Here is a 16,904-nt window from a genome sequence, read left to right on the forward strand (position 1 = left end):
TTTTATGGCATCATTCATGCATTCCTTCAGTGACTTTCAGAGGGAACAGACCTGCGCCGCTCTTCAATCTCATGCGATCACGCCGCCGCTTCGTGTCGCCTTAAGCTGCCGGCGCGGTTGGACGCGTGAGCTGCTCCCTCCAGCGAGCAGGCACGCATGCGCGTGCCTGCGCCAGGCACTGCTTGTCGGCACAAGCCAAAAGAGCCGTTTGAATCCGCACTGGTCATTATCAAGTCTTGACTGTGCATTCACTATGTCTCATGTGCGTGCTACAAGCAGTTCTTTGGTGGTAAGACGTTCACACGTGCTTGACCATTTGGAAACTGAGTACAGCTGCCTTTCTAATATTTTCACTGGTGGAACTGTGCACAAAGTGAAAGGAGCTAGCGGAGTAGCTTCTCACATTCCTACTTTGAAAATATCACTGTCTATATAGTGTACTGTACCCACGTCCTCCACATTGACTGAGAGCGTTTCCACTGAGACTGCTTAATGCAATCTACCCTCATGACCAACTCAAGCTGTTGTGTTCCTGACGGATTCTAAATCTGCTCTTCAAAGGTTAGATGCGCAGATTTCCTATTGATGACATGGTCCTTAACACTCTGAATTTGGTGCATACTCTGCACACCAGAGGCTTTTTCAATGCTTTTCCAGGGAATGCCCTCACATGTGGGTGTCATAGGGAACGAGGGCGCATTAAGCGCTTTTACTGCATCCATTAAGAATAGAGTTCCTCGAGACCTCAAGACAACTTCAAAGAAGCAGTCTTCAGCCATTTGTTTGTTTTTTCCTAAAGTCGCCCTAGAAGCCACGTGTCACCAAAGGAACAAAAAGATAAGCCAATTTACGGCCTTCTCGTACGGGATCTCTTTCACCCCTCGACTTGTGTTGTGTGCGAGGATATACCGGGAGCACAGCTAAAAGTAGCGAAGGTTAAAAAATAATCTCGGGCCAGAGCACGAACAATTTAAGAGCTATTCAGAGTCAACAATGCTAATGTTCGTTCTCTAAAGGTAATTAGTAAACATATTACCTAATTACCTATTTATAAACTTGAGAGAAAAAATCTTAATTCTAAATTTAACTTTTCGCAGAATGGCTAGCTGAGTTGTTCCCACCAAAGGTAGTTTATGTAACTTGATTTTTTACAAGCTCAATAGTACACTCGGTGTCATAAAAAGGAAAAATGTCATTGTAAAGGCTGTAGATCTCGCAGAACGGCTAGCTACATGTTCGCACCAAGGTTGGATTTACGTAAAATAATTTTTTCTACGCGCCCGATACCAGACCCGGCGCGAAAAAAATATTGGAGGATGCTGAACCTTTGTCCTTTAAAGTTGAACACAATAGCATTTAAACCCCAATGATTTGAAGATGATGGATGGATGTAGAAATCTCGTGCCATCTGTTGCGGCAGCGCCGTGTGGTCGAAGTATTTTCCAGTCAACGCCGTATTGTCGGTAAGTAAAGCGGAAATCTTATTTGCTACTTGCTAACTTTTGATTCCGTTATTAATTTCTTTCTAATATCGACCCAACTAAACATTTGCTGGCAGTCATAAGGACATGCATACTTACGTCTAATTTTATTTGGAGAGAAGCAATGCAGTTCCGTTGCTAAAGGTGGCTAAAGTCGGCCAGGCCAGCTTGAACTTTCCACCCTTTCATTTAAAGCAGGTTCACCAACTAAATGTCATTCTAGATGACCTGCAGAACCGCCAGGTATTGGTAGCCAAATAAAAGCCGAAAAACTGTCATGCTTCGGTCTCCGTTAATGTCTTTCGGAGCCGGTTCACCTTGAACTACGACTGGAAGAATACGGGCGAAATGAGTTAACTAGCACCAGGAAGCCTAGCAGTTCGGGCAATTGGCTCTAAAACATATCCTACTGCAATGCTCTAAGTAACAAGTTAGCTCGTGGTATGGTGAAACCAGGCATTGACTGTTCTCTTGGCACCCTATTCTCATAAAGCTGTCTGCATGCAGAGAAAAAAACACAAAGCGCACATATGTCTTCCTTCGGGATGCTTTTTTGCAGCTGTTGAATTCCTGGTTGGCATACCTGTGTATTCTTACAACAGCCAAAAATCTGCACTGTCATAGACATTATCTAGAGACAAGGAAGATAACGAAAAGAAAACCAAAAGCTAGCAGAGTTACTTTTTTTCGCAAAATCGGCGAGGAAGACAAGTAGGAAATGAAAGATACACCACGAGGTCCACGCGCAGAATAAGGAACGATATCCGGAAGAACAGAGAACTTGGCGAGTTTCTGTTATTTTGCTCCGTAATTTTTTTTCTGCAAGATTTTACAGCGGGTCAAAGGTAATTCGTACCTGTGTGGATCTCAGCTCCAGGATGATGCACACGTTATCGTGTGAAAAGTAGTTTTGACAGCCAACAATATATTTTTAAGTTATTTTGTGGATTTGTGAGATACCTGCGAACAAGCAAAAAATAGGGAAGGATAAACAAATGCAGGACAAAAGCAAATGGATGATACTTCAAGTGGTGATTAAAAGCCCAGTGAAAAAGAAGAAAATTAATTGGAGGACGCTTAAGCATCTCCTGCAAGAGTTCAGCATGATAGAAGTATCGGGCCCTGTTCACATTGCCTTCTCATGCTATTCAGCCTCACAACAACATAGTTCTCATTACAGACCAGTAAATAATTTTTCTGTATTTACGGCAGGGTGAACTTTTGCCCCTATCTTTATTTTACACAAAACGAATAAACTCCATTTAGTAATTTTCCACTTTTTCCACTTAAGGTCTGTATTCTGTTTGTGGCCCACTTTCCTTAAACGCCAGTAATTTGCAGGCAATAGATGGATGTACAAGACTGGATCCAGCAGCGACTCGCGTCATCTGTCCCGCTGCCGGAACAGATGACTGGACAGAGACCCACTGCCACAAGGGAGTGGGTCTCATGAAACATGTTATAAATCAAAGAATTCATTGTGTGCAGTTATGCATTACTGACACAGAAAATAAAGAGTAGCAAGAAAATGCGAACTGAATATGTATGTCGTTCAAAGTCCCATGAACATGTCTACCATCTCAAAAATCTGTCACTGGAGCTTTAATCAAGCCTGCTTCTGGTATGAAAGATAATGAGCATTAATTTGTTCACCCTTATATCTAGGGGTGGGATTTTCGGTTTAAACAAAAAAAAACTGATAAAGGTATGCCGAAAGCATTTTAAAAAATTTGGTATAAACTAAAAAAGGTCAGTACATTTTATGCATACCACAAACTCTCGATGACAGCAGAAAATTACAAAAGTGTTAAATCCAGGCGTATGATGTAAGGCAGTGGGATCTTTGATTTAAGAACAGTGGTTGAGGGTTTTAAGGCATCATTAATGGCCTCACGAATGGAGAAAGAATGGCAGCCGTGCTTTCTGACCCTCAAACATATAAAGTGTCCGAGGAGGAACTCCTGAGAAGGGACGCCAACATCAAGGCAGACACTTCGAGGGGCAAAGGAGAAACTGGAGCATTTGCAGCAAGTGCTTCCCAAAAACGTGAAGACCAAAGCCCACCAGTTTCTTGCCACGTGACACTTCTCGGACATAAGCCGAGAGAAGTTTTTAGGTTGTGCAAATGATCGTAAAAAACATTTCAGTTACTTTGTGTAACGTGCGAATTTGTCTACATATGCGTTTTGTCATAACACTAATTTCCTTCAATGCAATATCATTTTCTTGCAGGAGTTCAGCTGTATATATGACCAACTGTACATTAATAAATGTGCATAAAACAACATGCAAGAAAAAACTGTAAATAAACACTGTCACTCTTAACTGTGAACAGATGCCTCTTAGCTCACCGCAAAAAAAAAATATTTCTTCAGCAGAAAATAATAACCAAAAAAACGGAAGTTGAGTTTGCAAATAAATACCGAAAAAGTCTGCCGAAATTTCTGTAACTAAAATCCAACCCCTACTTATATCTCTGCACGTGGCACTAAATGATTTTCTTTTCCGACATTTTGCATCTATCGAAAACACTTCTCCTTCACATGCTGTCCATACATAAATTAATAAACCTCAGTTTGAACTCTGGGCTCTGTTTTCTAGCTTTGCATGACATTTTTATAGGTCTTAAAAAACATCAATGGGGTAAAATTGCAACATAATAGGCCTAATAGGCCTTACTGCCATGCATTAGAAGTCCATGAGTAGCATGCTTACAGCCAATATTATCATTTGAGATTACACTAACAAGGGGAATAATTTTTTGCAGAAAAACATGTACTATGTATCAATTTTTCCAATAATAAAGCCAGCTAGCTATTTCTGCTTAAAAAAGCACAATGTGTGGCGAACCACTGGTTAAGTTTCAGAAGTAAGAAAGTCCAGATGTATCTTGTGTGCTTGAAAACTGATTCATAATTGCTGATAAGTGGCTTCCTCATACTGACCTGCTTACAGAAAACTGCAGGGGAACCTTCTTAATTCTTAGTTCTTTTCCCGCACAAAAATTAGAGAACACGGAAGAATAAAATGCGAAGTTCCCTATATCTGCGGTTAGTTTTCCTCCTCATAATTTAAAGCCAACTTGTATGGTATACCACTGATCACTGGCTATATGTCGGCACCCACAGCTGCTACAAAATGGGAGACAAAGAATGTTTTTCTCAAAAGGAAAGCAACACTGAGCCTCATAAAAAGCTATCAAAAATAGCTGGAAACAACACTATAGAATGCAACCTCACTCATGCACATATTTGACACTTGATTCGTGAAATTCAATGTTTATATGTTCAAGACAAGTAGACATACTGCTCTAATCACCACAAAATGTGAAAATTCCAACTATCATTTGGCTTACAGAAAGAGATAAATATTGTAGCGTGTGCAACAGCAGCCGCTAGGCGGCAGCTCATCGAGTCTCGTGCGCGGACTGGAAGAAGTGGTCTCGTGGCGTTCGAGAAGAAGCTGAAGTCGGCTGCTGTCTCTCAGTGCTCTCTCTGGACCTACTCTTCTGTGCCTTCTAGGTCAACCCCCCCTATTAAAACCAACCTTCTGGTTACGGGCCTAAACGGCTACGTGACAATATACAGGGGCAAAGCGATTCGAACAGCTTCAATCAATAGTATGCACTGCCTAGCATGTTGGTTCATGACACACAAGAATACAGCACAGTAGTAGCAGGGACAAAAAAGACATGCAAACACAAGCATTTAGTAACACCCATCACACGGGCAGTTTCAATGCACATTGAGTCAATGGACATCGAAATCGATGGGGATCGACCACTTCCACACAGCAGTTTTTAATGACTCTTGAACTTGATTAGTATTGACTCAAGAGGTTTATGAATTACTACTAGAATGCCAAGGAACATTGAGAGCAGCCCCGCATTCACCCCGAGGTGAAATAACGAGACAAAATTTAAAAGAAACAAAACGTCTGACACACAGAAAAACCCCATATGTGCTTTTAACAATAGCAACCAGACATGCAGCGAAGACAACCTCTAAGCTGTGGCAGCATCCTGGCACAAAACGAATGTGGCAAATGCAAATTGTTTGTCGGTGTTGCTTGCCTGCAGTGCCTTCGGTTATGCTGTGCTGTGAGGCATTGAATACCCATCTCTGAAGGACCTTTCATTTATTAATAGCAATTAGTGTGATATCCACCTCATTCTGTCCAGTTTGACTTCATATTTTTACTACATGTTGTCACCCATGGCTCAATCTATTGGATCCCACACACTACTCAATGACCACTGAAATTTGCCGTGTGGCAGTGGTGCATCTCGACCATTGAAACTTTTGATCACCATTCACTCAATGGACATTGAGATTGCCCGTGCGACAGAAATATAACATGGGTGTCAGCAGGAATTTTTTTTCTTGGGAGTGAGGGGGAGGCAAAACCAATTCAACTGCATCATACAAGGAGGGGGGGGGGGGGGGGGGCAGCTGGTTGTATGGCTCAAACCCTTTGCACCCTCCTACTGATGCCCATGATGATTAACAGCCCCTTCCTGCCAATCTAATATAACATGCCGACAAGTGCACAAAAACTTTTCATCAGGTGCATGGATGGTGTGTTGACACACTTATCAAAGAAATTTGAAAAGGCCTGCGCTTTTGCTATTACTCATGTGGGGGTGTCATAGCACTTGTACAGAGCAGCTGGTCTTCCAAGAGTAGGTGTGCAATTACACATGCTGCAAATTTGGCTGAGCTCACCACAGTTGATGTCTTTCCGATCCTGTGCTCCTGCAGCCTAGTGTTTAGACACTGGCTGATAGATACTTTCACATCACACAGGAACAGAACAGACACTTTTTTTGCAGTTTAGCTGCCACAGGCAATGTTTGACCACACAATGTGGCTCTACATTGCTCTCAGAATTACCTTTTTTTGCACCATTGGTTCAATTTTTTTGGCACGGAGAAGACATAAATTAGTGCTCTCTTTCCAATCTTGTTTGGTTTGAGTAATACAGTACGTAGACACAGTATTAAAGAGCACTGAACAAGGTTTGAATGGGAGCCTCAGTTCACAAGTCAAGCCAACATTTCGACAAGAAGACTTTTCTTCATCTGCGCCCAGATGAAGGAAAGTTCATGTCAAAACGTTGGTTCGGCTTGCAAACTGAGCCTTCTCAACCTTTGTTCAGTGCTTCTTTATACTGTAAAGCCATCTCTTTCCTCTTGTTCTGCCAAGTATGTAAACACAGTATCATTGCCGTTTTTCTTTGACAGTTGCCTTTGGTTGCTTCCTGATAGCTGAGAGCATACTAAAAAAGCACGCTCTCTGCAACAGAAATTAAAGGATTTGCTGGGTACCTGGCTTCTTTAAGATGGTGCAGCTGGCTCTGAATTGCATCTTCCTGTTGGCATCTGCATGATTTCTCAAGAGCGCTCATGAAACAAAACATTCTAGATCTCTTTACTTGTTTCGAATGTGCCAAGGCATGCACCAGAACTGTCTTGTTGCCCCTTAGCTCATAAGCTCAGCATACATGCTCAGGGCCAAGATGAAAGCACAAACCCAGACACTAAATGTGGCCATCAGCTCAGCACTGAACTGTTACCTTTAATGTTTGAAGGCAAATAGTGAACATGGTTACAACTTGGGACACTTGTGTCTCAAGACACCGTTTGACGTCATTCAGAACTACAACAAAGGCATCCATAAACATAAAGACCATGGGTTACTTCGAGCTCGGTACACTGATCCTGAAACTTGTAGTCTCGGAAAGACATATATATGATGCAAGGCTGGCGTGACATGTACTAATTCAAATTCCACTTCGTTCAGAAACAATATGACCTTCATATTGTATGTACAGTGTCGTCCACTTCTAGCTAGAACATGGTCACTGCTTTTAAAGCAACATTGTATCTGACGCAGGCAGATATCGATGCAAAGCGATGCAAGCACACCGAGACACGGATGTGCTGCTTCACATGGCCAGCCACATTAGATTACTGCGTGGCCGGGTCGGATGCAATGTTGCTTTAAAAGCAGTGACCGTGTTCTAGCTAGAAGTGGACGAGGCTGTACAAAGATGTATGGAGATAAGTTTTTTGGAGTTGCTTTCAACATACTTGAACTCCACTTTTGAGAAATGAGGTCTCAGGGAGCATGATATATATCAATCAAGAAACCTCGGGTGGAAACTCCAGCGAGGTAAGCAAACACTGTATCAAGTGTAAGAACTTCACACCTGCCTTTACAAGAACAGCTGTTATGCACAAATGCTGTGATACCGACACAAGACTGATAGCAGAAGCTCAGGCAATTTCAAAATTGTTTAAATGTGTTACCATGCCATGCATACACTTGAGTGTAAAAGAGTTCTTTTTAAATGCCCATGAACATGTTAAATATTAGAGGGAAGGATTGGAGCAACGAAGTACTCATTTAACAGTTGCATGACATGCTTTTTGTTTATTTTCTTTAGCTCTATAAGCTGGTTCAAGCCTACAAACAGTGTTGTTAGTCAGCTCTAGTGTTTGCATTCGTCTTCCTTGCCCCTGTCACTACTGCACTGTATTGTTCTGTTTCAAGCAATAATTTTAAGAAAAAGAGAATGGTAACTCATCATTTTATGTGACTCAATAAATCAAAAGTAGAACAAGCGAAAGACAGTATGAAAAAGCACTGAGCATGAGTTGTAGGGGAGCCAGCATTTTCAAGTCAAGTCAACATTTCAACAAGGGGACTTGTCTTCATCTTGTAAGCATATCATTGTACTGCTGTGGAGAAAAATCTGCCTATGCGTGTCCAAAACCATACCAAGAACAAAAACAATAACAAATCCAATGCAATCAAAATGCCAAAACCTACAGTCTAGGCAGCCAGACACAAAATGGGCATAAAAAATTGTTCATGCGATGAAAAATGTAAATCCAGATACAAAAAATTTACCTTTGTAATACCAACAGGATCCCGATCCTAGGTTGGATGGATCCAGCAGTCAACTGACACGGCTAAAAAAGTGCATGCTAAAGTGATTTGAGTGCCCGTGTCAACAAAATACGGCTGTTATCTTTACCACCAACTATAAATTTAAACTAGCATGGGCATACATGAACACAAACAAACCCACGCACAAGAATATGGGAACTAGCATGAGCTAAAATGGTAGAATGAGAGACAGATGTGGGCAGATTAGCACTTAACACCAACCAATTCAACTAAAAGAAGACCCAATCTGCCTCCTGCTAATAAAGCTACAATCACAAAAAGCATTGCACACACACGGTAGCATTATTTTTTAAATACAAAAACGACCAGGTCTATACCAAAGCTGCAGCTTTTCTGCACCATGCCTTCTCGCAACAAATCACCATGACTTAACCCACAAATGCTGTGACCACTTCATGGCACTCGAAATTAAATGCCTATAACACTACTTAGAGGCTGCAAAAACAAATACTGCAGCAGTACAATACAAATCGTCATCCCTCTAACGGTCTCACTTTGCAATGTGTACAAGTACTTCAAATTCAGATTATAAATATTGCTTACCTCTTAAGACAATTGCGTAGTCATATAGACAGCTGTTCAATGTTATCCAGGTTCAGCAAAATGTACTGCTGCATATTTGGCAGATCAAACATGTAGTCGCATTGAGCGGAACTGTCCAGGCCTGCTCCTTCTGATTGTTTTGAACTGGAAACAGAGCACCCATCCTTTAGACAAAGCACAGCACAATGAAGCACACACACTGAGAAGTTACCAAGACTCGGAATGGCCCTTTATGTCGAATATTGCACTTTGACAGCACTACATGAGCGAAAGCACTAGTACAGTTGTAATCGCACACTGAACACAGCACACTTCATGACAACTCAAAATTAAAGAAGTTCATTAAACAAACATTTAAGTTTGCTGACATCTGGAATAGCAAGCAATGACAAAGACGAGGCAGTGACTAAAGTGACGTTCAAGAAATAAAAAACACAGCTGGCCGTCTGCAGGTAAAATTTAGTTTCGGTTCCGATCTCGCTGGGAGAAAACACTACCAGTCATTTTGCTTAATATTTTACTTTTACACTTAGGTACAATTTCAGATCAATGCATATAAAAACCACACTGATTACATCCTATGTTGACCAGAATTGTCAGCGCACGACCCTGTTTTCAGTACGCTGTAGTAGCAAAGGTGCCTCTTCGCAAATGGCCCCATCACATTTTGTGGATGCTTCACTGTACGGAAAGATCAGTTCAAAAAAACACAACAGGTCAGCATAAGTTAAGCGCAAAGCAATAGGGTAATGACCTGTTATTTTCACTGTGAGTGAGAATTGGGTGAAGATGGCCCCATCTCAATATTGCAATGCATATTCGCATGGTGACATGTGGATCTGTTTTTTTTTTTTTATATATACAGCCCGCAAACCTGCCCCTTTGAATCTGCATTGTTTCAACAAATATACAGCTGATGGAAGCAAGCTCTGCCTTGGCTGCTTTACCAAAGAAAAATATTGTGAGATCTGTCATATTTAGTAATACTGCTTCGACCTGTAGGCCGTACCAGAAGGGAAGAGTGTACCGCGTCTGCATAATGTGCCTTTAGTACAACCTTAAAGCATAGTTACTGGATCCGCAGGATACACCTGTAAAATGTTTTTCAGTCCATCAGACGCACTTAAAGCCAGCTATTTTTGCCCACAACCTGTGTAAGTTTTCCTGTTTGTATAAAATGAAAAAGAAAAGTTAAGGGGGCCTGCATCGAAATGAGTCATCGCAAACTTAATCCAATTAAAAATGAAAGAACCATGGGCCTGACACTAGCAAAAATCGAAAACTTGTAAAGTGAACCAGTTTGATATAATAGGCATAACAGACAGTTTATTAACCTGCCTTATGCGCAGCGTTAGTTGGATTTCAGAGGTCAGGTACATTTTCTCCGTAGCCAAGAAAGGCACTAAAAAATGAAGCAAGGCTCGATGCAAGTTTAAGACGCAGCCAGAGCGTTAAGCCGTAGAGAAAGTGTGTTAGGGTGCAGGAATCAGACAGTCGCCGGCAACAAATGAGATGACAGCCATGTGAAGTCGATCGACGCAGCACTTGTTTTTGTTTCGTTTTTTTTTTTTTTTTTTTGCCACGGAGTTCAGTTTGTGCCCCGCACCTGTACTAAAGCTTAAGTGTCACGCTCATGCGTTTTTTTTATATGTGTTCTACACTTGTTCAAGCAGGTGCCGACACCAACAGTTTTTGCGAAGTTATGAAGTCCCGTGCATAGTCCAAACAAATGTTGCTACCCGCTGCAGGCTTTGCGAAACGCACAGAAACCTCGATAACTCAACAATGCGTGGACATTATCCCGCTCACTAATTTCCAACTCGCATGGGTAAGAGGCTGCGGTACAATCGCTACTAGGTTAACTCAACGAATTAACTGACAGCGTAGGTTCAAATTCCTTTTACAGTAAGGTGCTTGAGAGGGTGTGTGGAACGATGACTGTGGTGAACGGAAGAAAAAATAACCGCGCATCCAGAACCATAATGAACAAAGAATGAAATCTTGCTCACCTGCTGGCAAAAACGATCACCGCACCACCACAGCGACTATTGTTTCACTTGCACAGCCCTAATTTTTCAAAACCCGAAACTATACCGGAACATAAACGATCGGTAACTTCATAAAAAGGAGGACGTATAAAGGCAGAAACGGCTGCGTATCAGGCTTTAAGGAAAGTAGGCAGCGCCGCCATGACCCGTACGCATCGCATTTGTGAACTAGAAGGCTTATCGAAAGCAGATCTACACTATTTCGTGAATGCAAACGACACAACACAAGCCAGCACCGTGGTTTGCATTGTTTCGGTCTTAAGTGAATTTTGTCTACATCATAGCAACCACCTTCACGGATGCATTATTGCCGTTCTGCCCGTTTTAGGTAGAAATGAGCAGCTGTATGCTCTTTTATTGAGGGTTCGTACGTATAATTTACGATTATTTTTTTTTGCAGTGTAGGGATTTTTGCCTTCGCAAACAACATATACGAAGTACATACGGATCGTGCATCGTACGCAAGGGTTTTGCGTATGATTACGTACGCAGTATTAAAACTCTAATAAAATAATAAAACTGTGCGTTCTTAAATCCACTTTTGTTTGCATGAAAAGCCACTGCATTTGCAGACGTATGTCAAACAGGCAGGCAGCAGACAACATGCTTAAGCCGCGTCTGCAACCTCCTTACTTCAGACGTGTCGGTAGACGTGGTGGCTATAAAAGTTGTTTAAAAACGTAAACGCAGTTTAGTTAGAATTTTAGTACTGCATAGTGAGCGCTACGTCCGCACAGCCCACTTACTTTGCGGAATGCTATGGCATTGTCGCGTTTTATTTCCATTTTTTTTACGGACATCATACTGTAGAAGTAGGCACGTGTTGAAATCTTAAAATGCGCAAAAGGGACGTTTCTTGGCATCTGCCGTGCATGCTGCACATACATGGCATTGGATAAAGGCTCCGTAGATCATTCATTGTAAGCGCGAAACAGAGTATGCTGCATATTAGTTAGCAAGGGCACCACAAGGCGAACATCACACAAACGAGCAGAAACAGCGCGGTGGTCGCACACTGCAGGTCATTCCAACACAAGAATGGCTTGAAAAAAAAAATGTGGTGGAGATGGTCGCGCTCCCACAGGAGACCTTGCTGGAATCATAGCAAAAGGAAGGATACAAAGCTGTTCCCAGGATCACTCCCTTTCACCTTACATGCATGGGCTACATTCGGTGACCCGGCGTAGACTAATCATCGGATAAAAAAAAAGGTAAAACTCTCCTGCATCCTGCCCCCTACCGCCGTCCGCAGCTCAGTTAAACATTCATTTACTTCCTCTTTGATTATTTTTAATAAACCACCCCACAAATAACTCGAAACGTCGTGTGCAAGTTTTTAAGGTGAAAGCCTTAAATGGCTCATACTGTCGTGGACAAAGTGCGTCCCGCTTTTGCGGGCGCCTGTCGCGTGATGTTCCTTGGCTCGCGCTCAAGTGTGGAATTGCAGATGGCAGGTACACTAGACAAGATGAGACTTCTCAGGCTTTCGGCTTTCACAACTTTAGTCACTAAAGTCCCTCGTAATTTTTTGTTGCCGTTCCTGTCTATCACGCTTCGGCAAATCAGGCCGGTTGTTACATTGAATAAACCGAGCAGCACAAGTAAGCGCAGTTTTTGATGCTGACCCAATGCTTGTCTGCACGATTCACCAGGTTGTTACATGGACCTCATCACATGAAATTGCCTCCTTCACCTCATGTACATGGCCTGCTTCAAAAAGCTTCATTCTTTTTCTGATATTTGCACCCCGAAAGAATTTTGCAAACCATAACAGGTCCAAATCCCGACTCTACAATCAGCGGCACACCGCTAGCAGGCGGCATCCCTGCGGAGACGTCGAGAGAGCCTTCATACTTCGTATTAGGGACGAGGAACCGGCAGCGCGAAGCACTGAACGCAGCCTCTACATAACGTCCCTCAATAAACTTACCCCTACATACTTCTACAGCGGCGGCGCCTAGAGGGTGCAGGGTGCTTATAGGAAAGACGCGTTGCTGGTTACTTGAACAACCAATTCATTAATTTCAACAAGCTTTACCTCCCAAATGCAATGCTGGTAACAACTGCCTACCTATCATTGTCTTTGAATTCTGTGATAAAGTATATGCATAGATCAATTATTTTTGCCGATGTTATAGACTGACTCATGGGTTCGCGTGGCAAAAAAAAAAAACTCAAATCAACTGGTAAAGACAGAACCCCTTCTAGTAAGCCGCCATTGGCTCTACCGTGGTCATAAAACCAGCTCAGACTAATAATAATTTGTTTACAGGAAGGGAAAGGCGCAGTATAACACTTGTTTCTCAAACTGACTGCCTAAGACAAAAACCTAGGGCAAGCAGCCATATTTTCCCGCAGGGGAAGCCGCGAACCATTGGACGCCATGTTTAATGCCATCATAGGAAACACGCTATCGTTGCTCAGTACTTGAAATTTAATAACTTCAACAAGATTTGTTTCAGAAATACAATGCTGGTGACAATCACCTGCTTATTATCTTTGAATTCTGTGATAAAATAAATGCTCCCATTGGTAATCTTTGCTGATGTATATGGATAGACTCATGGGCTCATTCGCATCAAAAAAAAGCTCTCGTCTGCAAGGCGCTCGCGGTGATTGGGTGATGTATACAAGCCCAAAAAAAGGAAATTCGTATCATCGAAGTCTTCTTGAGCGGCAAGGCCGTGGCGCGGAAGAATACAGGCGACTGTAAACCGAGTAGCAATGCTAATAACGTCCAAGGGACTATGATATATTGCGCCCCTACCTGGTAAGGCACGAACCATTGGACGCCATGTTGAAAAGTCACGAAGAAAGCCTGTGAATGATGCCAACAGCTTGAAAGATTATTGGAATGTTTGAGAAGCTTTCACAAAGAACTACCATACCCCTGGCGTTTACCTTTCTACCTACTTTCAAATTCTGTAATAAACTTATTGCGCCCGCCGATTATTTTTACCGATGCATCCCGATTCCCTCTGTGAGCAGAGTGCAGCGATGCAGCTAAGCATGGTCGTCTCTCCACGTGCGTCCACGTTCGCTCGAGCAGTGCCTCCTGTCGAAAAGAGGCACTGGCTGGAGGCAAAGAAAGGAAATTCGACTCACCGAAGGCCATAGCAAAGCGGTGAAAGGCTCAAATTCGGCGGCTCGAAATAGTTCAAGCACAGCTTAGAACCATTTCGAAAAACATGACAGCCTAACTGTACACAGTTCAGAAGTGAATGGCAACGTGGCAAGACGAGTGAAGCGATATATATAGTGGTGATGATGATGATAGTGGGGCTTTACCTTTTCCTCACAGCGCATTGTAGCGGGATAAGCGATTGCACAAGCTTTAATGATCAGCCGCCAAATTTTATTTGTGCCGTCACTTTTGATGATGTAGTGGTGGGCAGCCCCTTTACAACTGGTGGACACAAACGATGTGCCCTGGCGATTCTCAACTCTAATTATAGTGAACTAGAATACATTCTAGTGGCGCGAACGACGACGCTCGGGCACGCCGATTTTCATTGACACCGCCAGACGGCGCCAATGCAACATCTACTAGTCGACTTTTCATTGCTTTCTTGCAATAGTGCGACATAGTACTGATGCTTTTGTGCGCTTATTCAGTAAAAGTGGTGATTTTTTCCCTATGCCGACGTATGTGGACCTCCACCCATGATAGAAGGCGTTTCATTCGACATTATTCGGGTTTTCGCCATTGCACTATGGTGAAAGCGCTCTTATTTCGCTGGCGTCTGCTACAGCTCATGCGGGACGAGTTATCGCGCACTGTAAATCGTTACGGCACATTCATTTGTATGGGACGGGTATTTTTCTGAGCCCTGCAGAGCCCGCTTTATTACAGAGCCAACTCAACTGTCAGCAGCAGACTGTTAGCAGAGCGGCCAGACATCGTGCGCAGGCACGGGTTCTCGCATCTCTCCAACCACGCCGCAGTCAGTAACTTTCATTTAGCCAATAATGATGATTATATTACACTGCGCTATTCGGTATCCACTGGTAACCAGGAATGCTCATTTTAGCTTGATATCTGCTTAGCGTTAGGAAATTTGCCAACTGGTAAAGTGAGGAGCAGCTTCAGGCTGTTATATATATATATATTATTTTTTTTTTTTGACAAAGTGGTCATGAAAAAAAACAAATTCTACGCTTTGAAACGAATCATCCAGCGATATTCTGTGGCATCACCATTATTCTCTGTTCACAGCAACAATATCTGTTATAAATTATCGCTGTAAGCCAGGTGCTAAAATCTTTTCATCATCTCATATGCATAACATATATGCCAAAAATACATACATGAGGAGGGCAGAGCAGTTTTGTTTAGGTACTTCACAAGGCTTCTCCACTGCTATTTTATTTTATTTGAGTGCATGAGAAAAAAGCAATCAACAATTAGTTGTTTTGTGAAAATATTGACTACACAAACAGTCCTACGAGCATCCATCTGCTCATCTTCAGGTGTTTTGAATCTTCACATTGCGCTCGTTAATGCATTTTGTGAAAGAGTGCATGCGGGTAGTTAAGCAGTGATTTCAGCTGCACCAATTTGACAGTGGTCAGAGCACCCAAGTTAGCAGGTTTGCTTGGCCAGTAGCATACTGAGTACAAGCTGTCTGCTTGAATTTAGGCTGAAGCAGGTTGTAAACACATTCTCAAGGTCAGCCACAAACTGGTATCACTTGAAGGGTACAAAGGGCCTCTGTTGTCCTTAAAATTAGGAAAATTAGCCAAGTTTAATACATGTGACTTATCTTTTTCTTTAAAAAAAAAGATTAAAGCCTTTATCACAGTTAGTTTGAGGTAGGATTTGAGGTAGGATAGAGAGACCACAAATGTACACAGCTGCCAGCCAACTGGCTCACCCCAGGCAATTTTTAATTTTGAAGTTAAGTAATTAGTAATTATTTTTTCTAATTGACTAACTATTGCCTTTAGACAATAACTGGGTTTGCAAAATTTTAGAGCGCCTTCTAAAACCTCCATTCCATTTATTTCCGATAAAGAAACCTCATCGTTTTTCCAAGCTCTAAAGAAAGCCCGCGAAATACAAAAATTATCAGCCTGTATAGCCAGTATAGCGCTGAGACTGGGCTGTTGAGTCACGGCCGCAGCTAATTTCTGTCACTCAAACCATGCACGGTTGGGAGCACCGCAATATCGTAACGCATGAATGCGTCAGTCACGTGATTTTTTTTTTATTTCGCGGGCTTTCTATAGAGGTGGGAAAAACTATGCACGTGAGGTTTTCTTTATCGGGAATAAATGAAATGGGGGTTTCAAAAGGTCCTCCACAACTTTGCAAATCACATTTATTTGAAAGCAATACTTAGTAAATTAGAATTTCAAAATGAAAAATTGCCTGCACCGTTTTTTTATCGATATTTATTGTCTTGGGATATCAGTAGGGTATGATATGAAGAATGAATAAATGATTAAATAAATGGGCCAGCTAGAGATCCAAGGACATACCATGACTCTGCGGAATTGAATTTAATTTAATCTCAGCTGTCTGCTTTATTGAGCCAGTGGTAGTATTCGAGATCACGCAAACAGTCGAAGCTTTCTTCCCCGAAGTCTTCCTTTTTTTCAGACCTGGTGCGCCAGGTGGCTGTTAGCAAGATGTTTCTCTGGCTTATCTCAAATGGTTTATTTTTAATACTTGGCTGAAGCTAGCTTGGACACGCGGTATAAAATATGTCGGCTATCGTTTGGTGCTACAGGCTTATAGCAAGAAGCTGCACTAAGCACAACTCTCTGCAACATCAATATTGCCCACATCCAGCCTTGGCTTCACGGGTTTGACGGTAATATATGCCGGATAACCCGGCAAGAGTGTATAGGCACCG

The 16,904-nt window shown here is 42.3% G+C and overlaps 1 protein-coding gene across 14 annotated transcripts in view; it reads right to left on the bottom strand.

The window, feature by feature from the left end:
• The window catches only part of LOC146184862 (uncharacterized), a 53,819-nt gene extending 39,525 nt beyond the window's left edge, over window positions 1-14,294 (bottom strand). For 12 of the 14 annotated variants that reach the window (XM_084609511.1, XM_084609513.1, XM_084609516.1 and 9 more), the window contains exons 1-3: window positions 14,152-14,294; window positions 8,999-9,142; window positions 2,338-2,441 (exon numbers count right to left, since the gene is read on the bottom strand). The gene's annotated coding sequence lies outside the window, so the exon portion shown is untranslated. Of the gene's footprint in view, window positions 1-2,337; window positions 2,442-8,395; window positions 8,458-8,998; window positions 9,143-14,151 lie in introns of all 14 variants that reach the window. The other 2 variants (XM_084609508.1, XM_084609512.1) reach the window with 2 other exon arrangements.
• Window positions 14,295-16,904: the final 2,610 nt, after the last annotated feature.

This window comes from Amblyomma maculatum, chromosome 7 (genome assembly GCF_055883805.1).
Source record: "Amblyomma maculatum isolate TAMU_Amacu chromosome 7, ASM5588380v1, whole genome shotgun sequence".
NCBI lineage: Eukaryota > Metazoa > Arthropoda > Arachnida > Ixodida > Ixodidae > Amblyomma > Amblyomma maculatum.